Source organism: Chelonoidis abingdonii, chromosome 26 (genome assembly GCF_003597395.2).
Source record: "Chelonoidis abingdonii isolate Lonesome George chromosome 26, CheloAbing_2.0, whole genome shotgun sequence".
Lineage (NCBI taxonomy): Eukaryota > Metazoa > Chordata > Testudines > Testudinidae > Chelonoidis > Chelonoidis abingdonii.
This window is the reverse complement of record NC_133794.1, coordinates 11,889,276-11,904,240: the sequence shown is the minus strand read 5'-3', so window position 1 is coordinate 11,904,240 and position 14,965 is coordinate 11,889,276.

The following is a 14,965-nucleotide window of genomic DNA, read 5'->3' as shown; positions in this document are numbered from 1 at the left end:
AACCCACAAACATAGACCAGGCAGGCAAGAGAGAGACAATGCAACACACCTTACTCTAGCTAGAGTCTGCAGAACTGACTCTGACGCATGCTTGCTTCCCTGCAGAGCCCCTCACCATGCAAGCAGGATCAGGAAAGCCCTTACACAGTAAAGTGACAGCCTACAATCCCAGCACAGTTTTCAAATATACCACACCAACTTTTTCAAATTTAGGAGCCTAAATGTAATCACATAGGGCCCCACAATTGGAGCTAGATTTCCAAAAGAACACAAATCCTGTCTAGGCACCTAAATAGAGTTTTTCGTACAACAGCTTTATTTTTATGACTTTTTGCCCTGGTTTGGGATGAAAAATTTTGAAGTACCAGAATTTCCCATGAGACAGAAATTCTGATATTGGATCAGCTCTCTTATAAACAGAAAGGGAAACAGGCCAGTTTACACTCATTATTCAAGCCAGGCAAAAAGTTCTAGCATCATAAATACTGAACAATTGCAATAAGATGGTTAAAATAATTTAACAATAAATTAAGGCGAGATTACTAGGGCTGGTTGAAAATTTTCCATTGACTTTTTTTGATGGGAAATTGGGTTTTCAACTAAACAAACAGTTTTGCATAAAGTGTCTGCTTTCCTCAAAAAAATCAGTTTTTCATTGGGACACTGGCCATTTTGACAAGTATCAGGGGATAGCCGTGTTAATCTGTAACCACAAAAACAACAAGGAGTCTGGTGGCACTTTAAAGACTAACAGATTTATTTGGGCATAAGCTTTTGTGGGTAAAAAACCCACTTCTTCATATGCATTCAGATGGCCATTTTGAAACATTTGGGAGGTTGGGTTGGTTTCAACAAAAAGTCATAATTTTCTGCCAAAAGTTCTGATGACATATTTTTTAGCTTTGAATCAAAATTTTCAAGGGAAGCTGGAGGGGAAACATTTTCCAATCACTTCTAATCATTAGTAAGACCTGGAAATAATTATTTTAATGTAAGATTTTAATCCTGACTTTAAAATGAAGATCGGGTTGTGGTGATGCTCAGTTGCATAAAATTTGCAATGAAAGACTGCTGCCGTTTGGAACATGTTTCTCTCTCCTACTATAAATACTTTCCTATGAGCTAGAGCTTTTAAAAATCAATGGAATTGCTTTCACAAAGTGCCGGGAGGTACAATAGGCAATTCTCAGAAAGAATCCTGGCAGATGAAGGGAAATGTGTATGCATTATTCCAGATACAATAAAGCTGGGCTAAACAGGGACTTTCTCCTGAGTGACCTCAGGCTCTCCCAGATCTGAGAGGAACTCAATAAATCATCCTCTTTATCAATAGGAAGCTAATAAAAGAGGACTGAATCAAAACTGGATGCAAGCAGCGTGTGAGGATAAATACATTAAAGATTGTGAGATGCACAGATACTCCAGTAATGGAGGCTAGATGAGTACATTAGATTCCTTGGTCACTTGTCAGTCTGATTTTATATCTGGAAACCTAAGTTCTAGGTTCCCAGTCACCTTGGTATATAGTGCTGGGTGTCTGATACAGAGAAGACACTGGCTAGTGATTTATTCTTAGCAACGTACCAGGATCAGAGATCCACACTGATGTTTTTTTAAAAGACTTAGCAGCCGCCTTGGCTACTATTGGACATAAGGTAGCATAGCTTCAACTGCAAACTCTGGAAGATGTAGATGGGACTCTGCTTGCCTCCAAGAGAAATCCCAGGGGGCAGCAATGGGCATATTTTCATCTACCTTGAAGGGTCTCTTGTCTCAGCATTTCACAATGTTCTATTGTCGCTTGTCACTATGCAGTTCTCTGTCCGTCATCTAACCTTGACAATGTCCCACCCATGCTACCCTAGTGTCTTGTTGAGTATCTGGTTTAGTCCAGATTAAGATGGAGGTGATATTAGTTAAGGGAAGCAACCACAGAATATGGCAGGATTAGGGCCCACTTCCATGACTGAAGGGTGTGGCCATAATTTGCCAAAAAAAACAAAAGGGTCACACTCCTGGAGGAGGAGGGTGGATTAGAGAGTTAAGGTGGTCCATTGGACAGTGTACTGGACTGGGAGCCAGGAGATGTGGATTCTGTTCCCAACTCTGCTGATGACCTGCTGTGTGATGTTGGGGAGATCACCCCGTTTCCCCTCCTACCCTTTGTCTGTCTTGTCTAAGTTCTGCAGGAAAAGGACAGTCTCTTGCTGTGTGGATGTATGGTGCTTGGTATAATGGCATTCTGATCTCAGGGCTTCCAGGTGGTACTCTAATACAAACAATAAATAATATTAAGTGACTGCATGCATCAAACTTAGAGACCATTAAAAAAAAACATAGCCCTAAAAGTGGATGCACTCTCTCCGGAGCAGACTTTTGACTAGGCTATGACTGGTTATTATATTGAGGAATTTAGCAATCTAATAAAGCTGCAATATTATAACCTTTGCAACCACACAGCCTATTCAGAAATCTATTATCCTGCCTCCACTTCCTGACAGAAACAAACAGTTTTTGTCATCTTCCCTTGATCTCCCTTGGATATCTTCAGTTTGTGTAATTCTCTCTCAGGCCATATGGCTGAGAATTCAGACTCCCTCAGCGGGCGTCCAGGACTCGAAGCCCTGATTCCTAGAGCTAAATAAGTCAGTCTTTAAATAGCAGTCAGCCAGGGAATTTGCTATTATCCAAACAGAATGGATTTTTTTTGCTTTTTGGCTCTGTGCCTGCTGCTTTCACAAGTTAGTCATCTTCTGATTCTCTAAAATAAACGTTTGATGCAGAAGTTTCCATAAAACGGAATATTAAACTTGACTAAACCTTTGGAAAATACCAGAGTGCAACTGATCCTATTAACTCTTTAAGCAACTTTATGTTGGTTTCATAAGACGCTAGCCAAAATTTTTCACCCAGGAGTGCCTAAGTAAGGCTTCTGAATTCATAGCTGGGCATCTAAATACAAGCAGCCTGATTTTCAAAAGTTCTCGGCACCCACAAATCCAGCCGAAGTCCATGGAGTTTGCCGATGTTCCACACCTCTGAAAATCAGGCTGTTTTTATCTAGGTGCCAACGTACGAATTTAGGAGCCTAATTTCAGACACTCGGTTTTGAAAACATTGCCCATTCTAGCCAGTCATTTGCAACACAGTGCACTAGATGCAGAAAAATGCTGAGCCTCAACCGTTATGGCTAATCAAATTAAAAATGAGGCTTCTCTCCCAGGCACCATGTTGCAGGGCCTTTGGATGCTCACTGCTGCAGGGTAGCTTGTCTATCTACTATAAAACTGCTATAATCTTTGGATATCCTTGTTGCACAGTCCAGTTGCCATGCTGCAGCAGGCTCAGTGGAGCACAATGGCTGACTGCTGTTCCCTGTTGGAATGACCTTTTCCAACCTGCCTTGCAAGGCCAGAGTTGCCTGAACTGCCAACTGGTATGCACAGCTTTTCTTCATCAGACATCACCTTTTGCCCAGGAGGCCAGTTACGCTAGCAGATCTACTCAGTCTTTTCTAACAGAATGGACAACATAATGTATAACCTTAAATTAAACAATATACCCATGTGGACACATGAAACTGACTTGAACAACAGCCTGACTTGCCTCTTCACAGGGATAACTTCGGCAATCAACAGGCAGAGAAGAAAGCAAAGAAAACATTAGAGAAGACGTAATTGATATTCCAGCTTGGCCATCTGTGGGGGATGGAACCACTTCTCTCGCTTATACAACATCAAAAGCTTTCAGGTTAAAGGAAAAAAGAGCAGGATCAATCAAATAAGGAAAGAGTTTACCCAGAAATCTCTCCCAACATCAACCGTGATGTGACGTCTGAATATTGAGTCTGAAGAAGAGAAGAATGAGAGGGGGATTTGATAGCTGCTTTCAACTACCTGAAAGGGGGTTCCAAAGAGGATGGATCTAGACTGTTCTCAGTGGTACCATGACAGAACAAGGAGTAATGGTCTCAAGTTGCAGTGGGGGAGGTCCAGGTTGGATATTAGGAAACACTATTTCACTAGGAGGGTGGTGAAGCACTGGAATGGGTTCCCTAAGGAGGTGGTGGAATCTCCATCCTTAGAGGTTTTTAAGGTCAGGCTTGACAAAGACCTGGCTGGGATGATTTAGTTGGTGACTGGTCCTTCTTTGAGCAGTGGGTTGGACTAGATGACCTCCTGAGGTCTCTTCCAACCCTGATATTCTATTAATATTGTTCCTGAATAAGGATATTATGGTCGTGCTCTGGAGTGGGTCCCCAGTCCTGATCTGCTGGGCACTATACAGACACTGGAAAGTGTCCTGCTCCAAACAATTTATAATCTAAGAACATAGGCTATTCTGCCCCACTCACTAAAACACATGGGAAAGATAAAGTAAACTGACAATATTCCAACTGCCCATTCCCACAGGCTATCTTCTGTGTTACTGGAAGCTTTCAAAAACCTGGAGGAAACGGCAGAATTTTAAGGATTACAGCAACAGACGAGGTACACAAGATGCCTAATTTCTTTCCTGACTCCACCACTGCACTACTGTGGGCAAGTCACTTTATTTCTCTGTGCCTCAGTTTCCCATTATCAGTAGTACTGAAAGCACTTTACAAAGGTCAGCATCATTACACTCATTTTACACATGGGGAAACTAAGGCAGAGGAAGGGAAAGTGACCCACCTGGTAGTAGAGCCAGGAACAGAACCCAGGACTCCTACAAGATAGTCTATGTCTCCAGCCACTAGGCCACACCACTCAATGTACTAATGGTGGGTGCTTAGATACTGCAGCGGTCGTATAAGAAGCTGTGTAGAAAAGAATTCAGGCAAAGGACTGTCTCTTATTATGTTTGTACAGGGCCTGGCACAATGGAGCCCCAATCCTAATTGGGGGAAATAAAGTAATATAAATAACTCCCAATAGGAGAGATATTAACTCAAGTTTTGGTACAGCCAATATTGAGAAAAAGAGAGATCTTTTCTCAAAAAAAAATCCCCAACACTTATACAGAATACCAAGAATCCAACTCATTTCAATGCAGCTGCTAGTGCCAACACCCCCTTTTTGGCTGGATACAGGCTCTTTCCATTTTCTAAAATTGTACCTGCAGTCGAGGCACTGACGATAAGCCTCTGAGCCAACCCACCAGCCAATGCATCAAATAATATTCCCAACAGAAGCAAGCTTTCAGACCCTTTCCTTTAAGGGTGAGTTTCATTTCTCCAAACCAAAGGAATTCAAGATAAACCAGGTTCTACCTCCTACAAGAACCAACTCAATCCCTACAGACCTCACCCTCCAACTGAGCTCAGGCTGCCCTTTATATCTCCCAGCATGCCTGATTCTGAGTCACATGCTCCCATTACATGACCTCTAAACTCAGTCGCTTTATGGGAAATGTAGTCTCCTCAGGGGCCTCTGGCCAATAGTGGAGAATGAGGGCATGAGTCACCCAGACTACAGTTCCCATGTGGCACCATAATGGCATTTCCAAATAGAAATTTTGGGGGGTTCGGATGTTCAGTTTTTCAATTAAAAGTCCATTTTTTTCTGCAGAAAAAACAAATCTTGAAAAATTGTTTTGTCCAAAACCCAATTTTCCACCAAAAAACAGTTTCATTGGAAACATGTCAACCAATCCTCATTTTGACCCATTGTCTTCCTATATGGTTGCACAATACAATGGTCCCGGTGTCAATATTTTTATTACTGATTATGTGTATTCCAATAGTGCCTATGAGCACCCATCACGGACCAGGATGCCATTCCGCCAGGCGACGTACAAAGACAGAGAAAAAAGACAGTCCCTGCCCCCTGGGTGTTGCAATCTATCATGTCACTGCTGTTGATGCTGCCAGAAGCAGCTGCTAATTAGATTTTGTTTTCTTACAAGCAATGTTATAAAATCATGGCACCACTTTCTTTTTAATGCCACTGCTTAGGATTTACATCTCAGAACTTGGAGGACAAATTCGATGCAAAAACCAAATAAGCATGTGATCCGTTTCTGCATTCAGTACTGACGGTAGGTTGGATCTGCTGTGCCTGCCCACTGAATGCAAAGGCGCAGATGACACAGGTGGGGTAGGATGCAGGAAAAATCTGGGCAAACATGTACAGTATTCGCATATGGTGATCCAGTGTATTCCTGAGGAATCACTCAGTTATCCACAGCCCAGTTAAATGCCCAACTAGTGTTTCATCACCTACTTAATCATGACCCTCAGAGGTACTAAGACTCAGAAAGAGCTGATTTGGGTCTGGAAGCTAATGTATCTGCCTCTTTCTCCTGTGTATAATCTGCAACCTTTAGTTAGCATTTCTCAAGAATGCCCCAAAGTTAGAGAAGAGGATTGAGAGTCAGGACTCCTGGGCCCCAATTACTCAGTTCTGGCTGGCTGCTTTGTGCAAGCCTTCAGGCTGCACTAACTGAAGCCCTGTCTATACTGTGGTTTTGTGTTTGGTTCCTTGCTTGCATGCTCTGGTGTAGAACTCGCCCTAGGAGATAAGGCTCCGGTATGATGTGACCACGGCCTATCATATGCTAACCAATATTGTCTCATTGTTTCTTTGTACTCCTCTGTCTGTCTGTATCCATCTGTTGATCTCTTTGCTCATATCTACACTGTAAGCTCTTTGGGCAGGGAATGTCTTTTGTTCTGTCTTTGTACAGCGCCAAGCACATGGGGGTCCTGGTCCATGACTCCAACTCCCAGGCGCCACACTAATACAAATAATAATAACAGATACACAGCAACTGTGTAAATCAGTGTTTTCCCCAATGAAACTTACTGGGGTAAGTTTCAGTCCCGTTTGTACTGGTGCAATGCCTTTGTGTCAGGCGTTTGCATTGGTGTAATGGCAACAGTGGCAGAGGGCTCATTTTGAATCTCCCAGGGGCTAGAGGCCTTTAATACCTGAGTCATGGTACACCTGGTACTGAGGATGTATAGCACGGATGGATGGATGCCAGCAGGACCGCCCCGGGGGGGGGAAGTGGGGCAATTTGCCCCAGGCCCCGCAGGGGCCCCCATGAGAGTTTTTCGGGGGCGCTGGAGCAGGGTCCTTCACTCAGTTTCTGCTCCAGGTTTTCGGTGGCAGTGCTGTCCTTCTGCCCTGGGGCGGAAGGACCCCTGCCCCCGCTGCTGACTTACTGCCGAAGACCTGGCACTTCGGCGGCAGGTCCCACTTCGGTGGTAATTCGGCGGCAGGGGGTCCCCGCTGCGGGTCTTCAGGGCACTTTGGTGGCGGGTCCCGGAGCGGAAGGACCCCCTGCTGCCGAATTACTGCCGAAGCAGGGACCTCCCGCCACTGAAGACCCCAGGCCCCCTGAATCCTCTGGTCAGCCCTGGATGCCAGCACAGGGGCCAATGATCTTGTGATTTGGATATTTACCTAGAACTTATGAAGCATAGGTTCAAGTCCCTACTCTGCTAGAGACCTTTAGCCCTCAGTTACTCATTTGGTATATAACAGGTACTTAACTATCTCCTAGGAGTGTTGTGAGGATATAGACATTAAATGTTCAAGGTACTACAGTAGAACCTCAGAGTTACAAACACCCTGGGAATGGAGGCTGTTTGTAACTCTGAACAAAATGTTCAGGTTGTTCTTTTCAAAAGTTTACTACTGAACATTGACTTAATGCAGGTTTGAAACTTTACTATGCAGAAGAAAATTGCTGCTTTCCTTTTATTTTTGTAGTAGTTTAACACAGTACTGTGCTGCATTTGCTTCCCCCCCTCCCCCCATCTCTGCTGCTGCATTATTGTGTACTTCCGGTTCCAAATGAGGTGTGTGGTTGACTGGTCAGCTTGTGACTCTGGTGTTCAGAACTCTGAGGTTCTACTGTACACTATTAGGGTGATGGGGACATGTAAGCACCTCAGATACAACTAACATGTGTGTGAACCAGTTGAGTAGGGATGATTTCTTTGAGGTCCTGGAAGAGAGGTGCTCTCTACAACAGTGGTTTTCAAACTTTTTTATTGGTGACCCCTTTCACACAACAAGCCTATGAGTGCAACCCCACCCTTATAAATTAAAACCACATTTTATATATATATATTTAACACTATTATAAATGCTGGAGGCAAAGTGGGGTTTGGGGTAGAGCCTGACAGCTTGCAACCACCAAGTAATAACCTTGTCACCCCCTGAGAGGTCACAACCCCCAGTTCTACAGCAAGGGCAGAATTTAGTGTAATCCTCATCTGTCCAAATCCACACTTATCCAAACCTCCCTTTCTAATCCATTATCTCTTCTACTCTAGATGCTCAGTTTGCTTGATTCCTGATCATTCTTGCTCCCAGGCATCGAGAGCTGGTCAGTGATTTTTCAGCACAACCCTTTTTTCCAATCAGACAGTGCCAGTTTGTCAAAACCAAAAGGTTTGGTGTGAAAGGGCCACTTCTGATTAATTTTTTCAGCCTGAAAAAAAACTGTGAAAAAATACATTTCAAAATTGTTAAGACATTTTGTTTCAGCATGTTCCAAAGGAAAACATGCCGGTTTTCTGGTTCAAAATGACTTTTTTTGGCTCTGAAATTTAAACTAATCACAGCCCCAAAAAATGGATTCAAAATGGTGGACATCGAAACAAACCCTTTCAAACTGATCCAAATGAAATCGTTTGAGGGACCCAAGCAATTTTCTTTTCCAGATTTTCAGTCTGCAAAAATTTTCAAGGTTTCGATTTTCTGTCTTGTGTGACAAAGTTCCTCCTCTACCTTGGTGGGTCCTGCACTTATTGGCAGATTTGCTCACTTCAGAGATCTTCCCCTCTGGTGGAACCCATAGTCCAGATCAGCTCCTCCTGTGTCTGATCAGGAGTTGGGAGGTTTGGGGGGAACCCAGGCCTGCCTTTGACTCTGGGTTCCAGCCCAGGACCCTGTGGACTGCAGCTGTCTAGAGTGCCTCCTGGTACAGTTGTGCAACAGCTACAACTCCCTGAACTACTTCCCCATGGCCTCCTCCCAACACCTTCTTTATCCTCACCACAGGACCTTCCTCCTGGTGTGTGATAACACTTGTACTCCTCAGTCCTCCAGCAGCACACCCTCTCACTCTCAGCTCCTTGAGCCTCTTGCTCCCAGCTCCTCACAAGCATACCACAAACTGAAGTGAGCACCTTTTTAAACCCAGGTGCCCTGATTAGCCTGCCTTAATTGATTCTAGCAGCTTCTTGATTGGCTGCAGGTGTTCTAATCGGTCCATCTGCCTTAATTGTTTCCAGAAAGCTCCTGGTTGTTCTGGAACCTTCCCTGTTACCTTACTCAGGGAAAGGGGACCTACTTAACCTGGGGCTAATATATCTGCCTTCTATCACTCTCCTGTAGCCCTGGCCCCAAGGCCTGCCGGGGATGTCAGTTGCTGGCTCCTTCACGGGGCCATGAGCACGGGCATGTACTTGGCGCGGTTTACCTGTCCCCAACACCTGCCCCTTTTGCGGCATGAAGGAAACCCTGGCACACATTTATTTAGAGTGCGCCAGGTTGCAGCCCCTATTCCAGCTCCTCTTGGATCTCTTATTGCGTTTTTGGTCGCACTTTTCCCCTCACCTGTTCATCTATGCACTCCCCATCCGTGGCCCCACAAAGTCGCGGGATCTCCTTATCAGCCTCTTCTTGGCCCTGGCCAAACTAGCCATCTACAAAACCAGGGAGAGGAGGTTGGCCGATGGGATTTCCTGCGACTGTGGGGCCTATTTCCGCTCCTCCGTCCGTTTACGCATCCAGGCAGAGTTCCTCTGGGCGGCGTCCGCTGGCTCCCTTGATGCCTTCTAGGAGCAGTGGGCGCTGTCTGGGGTTCTCGGCTCGGTATCCCCATCAGGTTCCCTTCATTTAGCCCTATGACCTCACTCCCGATCCTGTTTTTTTCATTGGTTGTCCCACGTAATTATTTGGTATCACAGACCTGTGGATCCTCCCCTTAGGCTGGGGGGAGGTCCTTTAGCAGTGGATCACTCTCCTGTAGCCATCTGGCCTGACCCTGTCACACCTGATGTGAGACAGGCAAATTTTTGCAAACCTTGACAAATGTTGCACAACAGAAAAAGCCATTTACTGCTCATTTCTACCTAAAACTGAGCCAGACTCTACAGAGAAGCAAGGAGGCATAAGGTGACACCCTACTCTGTTGCAGCAGCTGCCACTGCACTGTGATTCACCCTCATGGACAGTGAATGGGAAGCAGGCAAACTTTGACTCTCTCCCCTCTAGTGCACTAGCCACTGCAGCTGAGCTGGCAAACAGGGGGAAGTAAACTGCACCAGGAAGAGGGTCACGATTTAGTCCCTTCCTGGGGCACTGCAACTCCACACTGCCCATCACTCAGGGCAGACTGCAAAGTAGCAGACTTAACCCACGTGTGGTGCTGTCCAAGTGGATGACACAATTCAGAGCCCAATGCATTATTGTCACTATTAACCAGGACTAATGTGTTCTTTATGCTGCACTTTGGCCTCCTAATGGCATTTTTGGAATCCCATGAGTAGATACCACTTAAAAAGGTACAGGATCAAATTGTCAAACATATCATCCTAGGTGCTGTAAAAATATCTTGCAAGCCAGCCTGTTTGGAAGTTGAACTGGGGCCAGCTGTAAGGTCCTTCTTAGACCTTTCAAGCAGAAATCACATCTCCAGGCAGTGATGATGTATAATAGACATCCAAGTAAGAAATGATGAGATACAATAAGAGCCGCCAGAATGGGGGTTGTTCATCACTTTCAGGGTCTCTGCATTTTATTTTCAACATACTGTGACAAAGTTCCTCCTCTACCTTGGTGGGTCCTGCGCTTATTGGCGGATTGGCTTGCCTCACAGATGCACCCTGTGGATCGGGAAACAGCCCAGAGACCTTCCCCTCTGGTAGAAGCCAAAGTCCAGGTTAATTTCCTCCTGTGTTTGATAAGGAGTTGGGAGGTTTGGGAGGAACCCAGGCCTGTCCTCAACTCCGAGTTCCAGCCCAGGGCCCTGTGGACTGCAGCTGTCTAGAGTGCCTCCTGGTACAGTTGTGTGACAGCTACAACTCCCTGGGCTACTTCCCCAAGGCCTCTTCCCAACACCTTTATCCTCACCACTGGACCTTTCTCCGGATGTCTGATAACACTTGTACTTCTCAGTCCTCCAGCAGTGTGCCTACTCACTCTCAGCTTCTTGCACACCTCTTGCTCCCAGTTCCTCACACGCTCTTCCTCTCCTCTGGCTCCCTGGCTCCCTCTGGCCTGACTGGAGTGAGCCCTTTTATTCCATCAGAGGGGCCTTAATTAGAGTCAGGTGCTTAACATCCTCACCTGACTCTTAGCAGGTTAATTGGAGTCAGGTGTTCTCATTAGCGTGGAGTAGCCCCTGCTCTGGTCACTCAGGGAACAGAAAACTGCTTATCCAGTGGCCAGTATATCTCCCTTCGACTACTCTGCTGTTCCCAACTGGCCTGGGTCTACCACAATACGTAGCCCGCTATTGATAATAATGAATTCAGCCATTGATGAGACCAAGGAGTATGGAGAGATGTTGGAAAATTGAGTTACAATCAACCAAAATAGAAAAAGACAAACATGTTGGAACTGAGTGTCATTTCCTTATTCCTGCTTTATTTATTTCTTTATTTGATTGTTTTCACTCACCATTGATGTCCTCCCTTGCTAACCTCTGGACCACTTCCCTGCTTTAATGCCAGTTGACGAAATTAAGGGCCGTGTTCGGCGCTTCAGCACAAAGCAGAGGCAAAGATTTGGCTCTCCTTGCATAAGCAAATATCTCCAGGTGGTACAGAACCAACTTAGCATGCTCAGCAGCCTGTTCGTCCCAGTTCATGAGACATTCCCGGAGGAATGGGGGCATGGGCAGAGAGGTCTTTGGGGCAGGGACTGTCTACTACTGTGGGTTAGTACAGCCCCTAACACAATGGAGCCCCTGTTTTCAGACAGCCCCTAGGTCAGGGGTCCCCAACGCGGTGGCCGCGAGCACCATGGCGCCCGCTGGGGCGTCTAAGTGCACCCACATACTGGCCGGCGGATAAGCATCCGCTGAAATGCCGCTGAAATTCGGCGGCGACACCTCTGGATGACACCACTTGTCAGCGGCATTTCAGCGTATTCTCGTCCACTACCATGGTCCTCCGTGGCTCATCCAGACGAAAAAGGTTGAGGACCACTGTCCTAGGTGATACTGTAATAAATATGGCTAATAATGATCTCTGCACCCCATGGGCCACAACTACTGGAAGGGACGGTTGGGCCAGGCAGATCCCAGGATTGGGGAGTGCATAAGTAGTTTAAAACCAGTCCTTGTCCCACCCTCCAATCCTGTCCTCAGTACCACATGCCTGGCCTACCAAATGGCCATAGGTTACTTTTCTGACACTCATGGAGAGTTGGGGGGAGACCAGTCACAAGATGTGAAAAATGTAGCTGATTCACAGATAATTGTAATGGGGGGAGGCAAACAGGACAATTGTAACTGAAGCTACTATAACCAGGGCTAAATCCCTAGCTTGGGAAAGGGAAAAGGAAAACAGCCTCCTTGTTACTTTGTATAGGGGTAAACATCACTTATTGTGTGTAACCCAAGCAAACGCAATGGATGAACAGTTCGTGCTGAAGTACAAAATATTGCAAGCTGAAGGATGCTTCTCTGCTTTTTAAGGGTGAGACAAGCGGCCATTTGGTTACCTCTTTCGTTTTTGCATTTGTAGGATGGTATGGTTTGTTCGAGGTTTTCCTGTCTGCTCCTGCTCTGGAATTTTTATCTGCCTTTATCGCCTTTGCAGAGGTAAATCAGGACTTCGGCTGATGTGTGTTAAGGTGACCAGAGGCCCATAAACACAGCGGCTTGCACATTAAAAATTGTCACTTTATTATACATTGGGAGGGATAGAATCATAGATATGAAGTGCTGGAACCGACTTCAGGAGGTCATCGCATCCATCCCCCATGCTGAGAAAGGACCAGTATATCTGGACCATCCTTGACAGGTGTTTGTCCACCGGTCCTTAAAAAGCTCCAGTGATGGGGATTCCACAACCTCCCTCGAGAACCTGTTCCACCTCTGCACTACCCTTACAGTTAGGAAGTTCTTCCTACTTTCCTGAATCCTCCCTGTTTTACCCTGGGCGGGACATGGTGAATGATGGTGTTAGCACAGTCGCAGGACTAAGCAACAACACCAGGGCTCAGAAGAACTAGCTTGTATTTGCTGGCTCAGCCTCTGTGTGACCTTGACCAGATCAGTTCACCTATCCGTGCTTCTGTTTCCCCTCTCACTGTTGGTCTATTCAGGCTGCAAGTTCTACGGGGCAGGGTCTGCTTCTTACTATGCATTGGTACATCGCCTAGTGATCTGGGGCCTTTGGGTGCTACGGTAACACAAAACATCACAATGATATTGAGTCGTTATTATAAAGCCAACAGCCACTATGTTCCCACCCCTTCAATATATGTCACTAAAAACCTGATAACTAATAGAAAAATCTGGAGGGAATTAGGTGCCAAACTCCCCTAAACTGCTTTGAAAATCCCACCTATAATATCATTAAGATACGGGGCAGGGAGGGAAGAAGCTTATTGCAAATCTACATCTCCCATTCTCTCTTCCTCCATCCTCCCTCACGCATGTGCATACACACACACATTGTGCAAGAGAGAAATAAGACAGCAGTGATCTTTCAATTGTTATAGTAAACTGCAGTTTCAGGGAGTCTGAGTCCCCTGCCCCCACACACCACTCCCAGCTGACACTGAGCCTGCTGCTTGCAATCCTTTGGTCTGTTGTCCATACCAGACTGCCTCTTTGTATTGTGGAAGCTCATTCGGCATTGACCCGTATGGCTCCCAAAAACTCAGCCGCTGCACATAAAGCCACCTGTTTAGTTACAAAAGGAAGCCAGGCGCCAACTGGTGAGTGTTTGGATTCCACTCAGCTGCCTCAAAGGAGTGAGGTGGGGAATAAATCGGTCGTTATATCTCAGTGGTTGTGGCTGTTTTCCCTCACCCCAAATGTCTGTGTGTCCGGACAGTTCTATGCTGCTGGGGGTAGGACAGGGCCCCTCGGATTCCCCTGGGGCATTGTGTCTGCATTGCCCCCACTCCCAGAGGTAAGTGAGTTTGAACAGTTCTTAGCTCTCTGAGGGGCAGTAACCCCCTCTCCCAAGGTGAGGGCATCTGGACCGCTCTCTGTATGGGGACAGGAGGAAGAGGAGGGGTGGGATTCAGTCTCCCTTTACTCCCGGGGGCAGTAGCTATGCAATTTCCACCACCACCACCCCCCATGTTTGCATCGGGACAGCTCTCTGCAAAAGGAAAGGGGGAAATTAGTCTCCCTTTTCAATCAGGAGCAGTAGCTGCTTACCCCCGCCCAACAGCCACCCCCACCCCCCCAAGGTGAGAGTATCTGGAGAGCTCTGTGCAGTAGGGAAGGGGTGGGCGGTGGGCAGGGAGGGGAGGAAGGATTTGTGGACAGCTCCCTGCAGATGGGGGCAGGGAGGGGAGGGAGGGATTTGGTTCCCCCTTATTTGCCAGGGGGAGTAACTGTGTCTATCCCCTTCCTCCAAGGTGAGCGCATCCGGACAGCTCCCTGCAGGCAGGGAGAGGTGAGGAGGGGTCGGGGGGCTGGAACAATGTGTATAATGGGGGTGCTGAGGAGAGCCATTGAATCAAACTGTAAACCCTGTCTATAGTGGAATCCATTTCAAGCTATGTAACCCCCGCCCCCCAAGATAAGTGCATCTGGACAGCTGTCTGCAGAGGGGGGTGGCAGAAAAGGGAGGGGGGAATTTGGTCTCCTTTTAACGCCCCCCCGGGAGCAGTAGCTGTGTATATCCCCCACCCCGCAAGGTGAGCGCACCTGGACAGCTCCGTGCAATGGTGGGGGGGGGTGCGTGCCGGGACGGGAGCGGTGGGGATTGTGTCTCTCCTTACCCGCCCCCGCACCCCCTCCTCCTGCAAGCCACCCATTTCGAAGTCAGACCCCC